Source organism: Suricata suricatta, chromosome 11, assembly GCF_006229205.1.
Source record: "Suricata suricatta isolate VVHF042 chromosome 11, meerkat_22Aug2017_6uvM2_HiC, whole genome shotgun sequence".
Classification (NCBI taxonomy): domain Eukaryota; kingdom Metazoa; phylum Chordata; class Mammalia; order Carnivora; family Herpestidae; genus Suricata; species Suricata suricatta.
In genome coordinates this window covers 53,171,632-53,178,124 of record NC_043710.1, presented here as the reverse complement: position 1 = coordinate 53,178,124, position 6,493 = coordinate 53,171,632, and the positions used below count along the sequence as shown (strand labels likewise).

The window sequence follows — 6,493 nt, the reverse complement described above, 5'->3', positions numbered from 1 at the left end:
CTTTGCAACATTTCCCTCATAGAGTCCCTCTTAGGATTTCTTGTAGGGCTGGTTTGGTGGTCATGAATTCTCTCAATTTTTGTTTATTTGGGAACACCTTTATCTCTCCTATTTTGAATGACAGGCTTGCTGGATAACGGATTCTTGGATGCATGTGTTTTCTGTTCATCGCATTGAAGATTTCCTGCCATTCCTTCCTGGCCTGCCAAGTTTCATTAGATAGGTCTGTAACCACTCTCATAGGTTTCCCTTTGTACGTGAGGGTCCTTTTATCCCTAGCTGCTTTCAGAATTCTCTCTTTATCTTTATATTTTGCCAGTTTCACTATGATATGTCGTGCCAAAAGTCGATTCAATTTACGTCTTAAGGGGGTTCTTTGTGCCCCCTGAATTTGAATGTCTATTTCCTTTCCCAGATTTGGGAAATTCTCAGTTATAATTTGGTCTAGTATCCCTTCAGGCCCTTTCTCTCTGTCTTCCTCTTCAGGAATTCCTATGATATGGATGTTGTTCTGTTTGTACCACTCAGGTCTCAAATTCTCCTTTCTTACTTCTGGATCAATTTCTCTGTTTTCTTCAGCTTCCTCTTTTGCTATAAGTATATCTTCTAATTCACCTATTCTTCTCTCTGCCTCTTCAATCCTTGAGGTGGCTGCCTTGATTTTATTATTCACCTTATTTATAGCCTTTTTCAACCCATCACACCTATTTTCAAATTGCCTAGTCAGTCTCAGTTGCTTCTTTGATGCTGTATTTTCCACGCCCACCTCGGTTCAAAGTCCTAGTCCATGCACTTTTATGCTACCACAGATGAGATGTTCTTGCTTTGGTGGCTGGCTTCTTAGCCAGGATCTCGTAGGGGAAGGGAGCAGTTTCTCTAGGTGCTGGCAGGGATTTATGCTGCTGCTGCCGGAGGCGAGGTACACGCCCTCACAGACCGCTGCCAACTCCCAGTCCCCAGCCCCCAGCTAGGATAGAGATTGAGTAGGGAGAGGGATCAGTTTCTCTTGGTGCTGGACAGGATTTGCGTTGCTGCTGCCTAAGGCGAGGTGCACAGCAGGAGGCAAAGTGCATGCCCTCACAGACACTGCTGCGGACTCCCAGCCCCCAGCTAGGATCCTGATAGCATAGGGAGACGGAGCAGTTTCTCTTGGCGCAGGCATTCGCGCTGTTGGTGCCCGAGGTGCCGGGTGCTGCCAGAAATGAGCTGTGTGCTCCTGCATCCGGATTGCGCCCCCCGCCTACACCGCCGCCAACTCCCTGCTGGGACTGCATAGGGATAGGGGCTATTTTTTCCCTGCTGGCACCCGGGATTCTGGATTCTTGCGGCCAATGCTGGAGGTGAGATGCGATGTGGAAATGGGGTGTGTGCTCCCACTCTGGCAGCTGAGGCCGAAGTGCGTGCCACTGCGGCCGCCACCACCACTGCCACAGCCGCTGGCTCCCTGCTGGCATGGCACAGGGCTGGAAGCTGTTTTTTCCCCTGTGCCACCTGGGTTCGGGATTTGGGCTACCCAGTAGTTATATATGGAGTGAGAGTTTCTCTCTCCGAGCAAGGTTAAACGCTCTTTATCTCTTCCCCAGAGTCAGTACTATGTGCATGTTCAGTTTCTCTTTCTCTTCCCTTTGTCTCTCAGGGGCTCCACACACTTGCCCCGTGTTGGGCTGGGGCTCCCACCTCCCCTGCCCCTCTCGGGCTGGCCTGTTTCCCAATCTCCCCAGTTCGCACTCACTCACTCAGGCATCTTTGAGGTTGTCTTCTTTCTAGAGTCTGTATTTTCTCCTTCCACTCTTGCAGATGAAAGTAATGTACCTCTCAGTTCGATAGATGGGGCAGAGGAAGTTTATAGAGCTCCCTTCTTCTCTGCCATCTTGGCTCCTCCCACAGTCTTTATTTTAAAGTCTAGATTATCTGATATAATTATGACCACTCTGGCTTTCTCTTGTCGACCATAAGCATGATAGATGGTTCTCCATCCCCTTACTTTCACTCTCAAGGTGTCTTGAGGCCCAAGTGGGTCTCTTGTAAACAGCATATAGATGGATCATATTTTCATATCCTTTCGGTTACCCTATGTCTTTTGATTGGAGCATTTAGTCCATTGATGTTTACAGTGAGTATTGAAAGATATGAATTTATTGCCATTATATTGCTTGTAGAGTTGGAGTTTCTCATGGTGTTCTCTGGTCCTTTGTAGACTTTGTTGCTTTTGCTCTTTCTTTTTCTTTTCTCCCTTCAGGGAGTCCCCCTTATAATTTCTTTGAGGGCTGTTTTAGTGGTCACAAACTCCTTCAATTCTTTTTATGTCTCCTGTGTTGAATGATAGCCTGCTGAATAAAGAATTCTTGGCTGCATATTTTTCTGATTCAGTACATTGACTATCCCCTGCTACTCCTTCCTGGCCTGACATGTTTCTGTGGATAGGTCTGCTGCAAACCTGATCTTTCTTTTCTGTAGGTGAAGGACTTTTTTCCCTTGCTGCTTTCATGATTTTTTCCTTGCCTGAGTATTTTGTGAATTTGACTATGATATGCCTTGTTGATGGTTGGTTTATGTTCACTCTTGTGGGAGTCCTCTGTGCTTCCTGGATTTTGATGTCTGTGTCTTTCCCCAGGTTATGAAAGTTTTCTGCTCACATAATGATTTGCTCACATAACCCTTCTACCCCTTTTTATCTCTCTTTATCTTCTGGGTCCCCTATGATTCTGATGTTGTTCCTTTTTCATGAGTCACTGATTTCTCGAATTCTTAAATTGTGCTCTTTTGCCTTAGTTTCCCTCTTTTTATCTGCTTCATTATTGACCATAGGTTTGTCCCCTAATATCGCTGTTTTACTGCTCTGCCTCCCTTGCTGCCACGACATCCATTCGAGATTGGATCTCAGTTATAGCATTTTTTATGTCATCCTGATTTGATTTTCCTTTTTTAAAAAATCTCCACAGAACAGGATTCTAATTCATTTTCAACCCCCGCTAGTTTCTTATCCTGATTTTAAATTCTGGTACAGACATCTTGCTTAAATCTCTGTTGATTAAGTCCCTGGCTGTCGTTTCTTCTTGCTCTTTCTTTTGGGGGTGAATTCCTTCTTTTTGTCATTGTGAAGGATGAAAAGGAATAATAAGTTATAAAATTAAAATTATAAAGTTAAAAACAACCCACACAAAAATCAATAAATGATGCTAGATCCTTGGTGTGTTTTGGTCTAGGTATTGATAGTAGCTTGAGAGATTACAGAAAAAAGGGTAAAAAAAAAAAGAAAATGAAAAATGTTACATAATTTGAAAAAATGAATAGAATGAAATAGGGTAAAATGAAATAAGGGTGGTAAATAGAATTTAGAATATTTACAAAAAAGTAAAATGTATATAGAAACAATGAACAAAGAATGTTTAAAAAAATAAAAATTTTCTCTTGCTGTATTCAAGAAAAAGAAAAGAAACAAAAAGGAAAAAAATTGATAGGTGGACCAGTAATCAAATTGAAATACGATTGAAGTTACGTAGTGTCCTATTGGAAGACAACCATCAAAGAACTTTTTTTGTCTGTAAACTCGCAGGAGGAGATTCTTGTGAGGTTTCTGTAGAGGAAGGTTGGTCGAGTTGGGTGGGGCTTAGTGTAATGGATCTGATCTCCACTAGATGGTGCAACTTAGTTTACTGTGGTGAATTGTTGAGGCGCTTGTAGGTGTGTATGCGCATGCGCGAGACGGGTGAAACTGGCTGAGCAATGACCAGTTGCTTGCCTCACCTAGCAGTGTTTATGGGACCGTGTTGCTCCCGATGCCCAGAGACTTTGGCTGGATGCCAGCCCGCCCCAGAGAAGTTCATGCAATTGTGTAGTAGTAGCATTTCAGCAATTATGGTAAGTCACAACACACATCTCGCACCAGGCTTCACCTATAATGTCCTTGTTCCAGCACCATCGAATGTGGTTTTCCTCTGGGATCTGTTGGGACCTTGGTGGCCACACAACCTCTACCCAATGTCCTCCCAGCAGGGAACCGCCTCTTCCTATGTGGCCCACAGACCTCTCAGACCTCACTTTGCTCCTGGGGACTTGCTCTTCACACCAGAGTACCCCCAGGTAACTGCAGGGTTTCAGACTCTGTGTTTCCTGTTTATAGAAACTTAATGGAATTTAAACTGTCTCCTTCTCCCTTTTTTGTTCAGTCCCTGGGTCTGTTCCACTTTTCCACTTTCTCTCCAGCTACTTTCGGCAGGGGGAAGGGGTGGTGGTGGTGCTTTTCCTGTCTCTCCCCGCCATTTCCACTTCTCTCCTCATGCAAAAAGAGCTCCCTTCCCTCAGCGGCTTCTCTTTCCCTCATTTCACCTCTCCGTGTGGAATACCTCTAGCGTTTTGTGGTTCACGTTGTTGTGCAGATTGTTGTGTTAATTCTCAGGTTAGTTTTCTAAGTGTGCAGAATGGTTTAGTGTTGATCTGGCTGTATTTCATGGATATGATGCAAAAAAACCAAAACTAAACCCTTCCATGCTGTTGTACCATCTTGGCCTCCCTCCTCAACTCATATGTTTTGATTGATAATGGAATTAATACTACTTTCCATTATAATGGAAACAGGGATATTTCACATAAGAATGATAACATTGCATCCTGAAAATAACACATGTGTACATGTAATCGTGGTTGGAGGAGCAACTGGTGTGGACATGACTGAGGAACCATCAGGACCTGACCTGATGCATTCAGCTGTGGACCCTTGGGTATCAGCTTCCTCAGCAGTTTTTAGGCAAATGCTCTGCTGCCTGATGTCTGTTTCTCAGCCTTTATTCAATTCATCCCATTCTAGCCCCTGAGGACTCCCTTTGATGCAGGAGAAAATTTAATGGCTATGAAATGAAATTTCAGGCAGAAGACCAGGAATTGTAGGGTTATGGGGCCTAAGGCAGATGATTGAGAGCATGAGGACATTTGTGGCAAGTTAAGTATGTCGAACAGGGACTGCAGGAGGGGCTGAAGCTCATTCTGTCCCCACTGATTGCATGAGGATTCTGATCATCACCTACCTCAGTGACAGTGGCCTGTAGTCAGTGTTTCTGAGGTCTGAGAATTGTCTATTTAAGATATGTGTGTGCTACATTTCTTTCCAAATCTGCATATAGGGATATCATGTTCATAGTTTGAAGCTGACTACAGAGGAATATTTTTACCTAAGGAATTGGCAAGCACTGTAAAGCCGGGGTTTTTAGAAAAGAACTTCAGGAGCTGCTTCAAAAGCACACCCTTAAACCAGAGGCACAAGTATGGACTGTCCCAGTAGAATGGAAAGGGCTGTCTGGGAGGGGAGAGAGGGGAAACTTTGGGCTTTCACCCACACTTTAGCTCTCAGTGTGCCTGGGACCTCGAGTCCCTCCAGAGAAGATTGCACCCTGGCAGCAGACCTGATTACTGTGAACATTTCAGGCATGAGAAGAGCCTCATTTATGGCTCCTATCATCACCCTTTTTACCTTCCACCCAGTATTTATCATTATGGAGGAATCACGCGGTGCCTCAGTGTGCGGGATTGTGGAAGCATACATACTTAAACAGACCTCAGAAAGTTAACAGCCAATTGGGAAACACTGTCAGTGGGCCACTATCTCTGAGGTAGGTGCTCTGATGATTAGACTCTTTGTGAAATCAGAGGGGAAAGAATGAGCTGTGGCAAGAGGCATCATGTGGGCCCACAAACTTTTTCTCTTGAATCCCCAGATGACTTCACTCCATTCATTACTTGATATTTCCTCAACCTGATGGCATCCTACTTTATGTTCAAGGCTAAGTTCAGATATGAAGTCATAAACTATTGCAAATATAAGCAATGAGAATGACTTCCATTGTGTTTCCATATTAAAATTTACTTGTATAAACTAATACATTGACTTCATCATTTAATTTTAGTATGTAAAAGTCTCTTATTTAGGAGCTTAGGACCTTACACAGAAGACAAATTTATTTATTATTTTTTAAAAAGTTTTAATTTAAATTCCAGTTAACATACAGTGCAATATTAGTTTCAGGTGTACAAGATAGTGGTTCAGCGCTTCCGTACACACCTGGTGCTCATCTCAGCAAGTGCCCTCCTTAATCCCCATCACCTATTCCCCACTCCCGACCTCCTCACCCTTCTGGCAACCTTTAGTTTTTCTCTGTAGTTAAGTATGTTTTTGTTTTTGTTTTTCTCTCTCCTTCCACCCCCTTTGCTTGAACAAATCATCTTATTTACTTTTAGTATCATAGTTTCTGGCACTTTCAGAATGGAGTAGAATTAGATAAATGTGAAGTGCTGTTGGCAACAGCAAAAACAATCTTTGTATATGAACTGAATTTTCCTCTGTTAATAGGAAGGTCGTCTGCTCCAGGCTTGACTACCTTACACCACACTGGTGTTAGCCACATGGTCTTCCGTTTGCTGGATATCCCTGGCCTTGAGGACCAGCATGTGTGGTCCCTTCTTCATTTCCTATGTCATCGCCCTGCTTGGGAACAGCCTG

At 43.6% G+C, this 6,493-nt stretch overlaps 1 pseudogene; it reads left to right on the top strand.

The window, feature by feature from the left end:
- Positions 1 to 6,493, top strand: part of LOC115272598 — a 25,698-nt pseudogene that overhangs the window by 18,968 nt on the left and 237 nt on the right.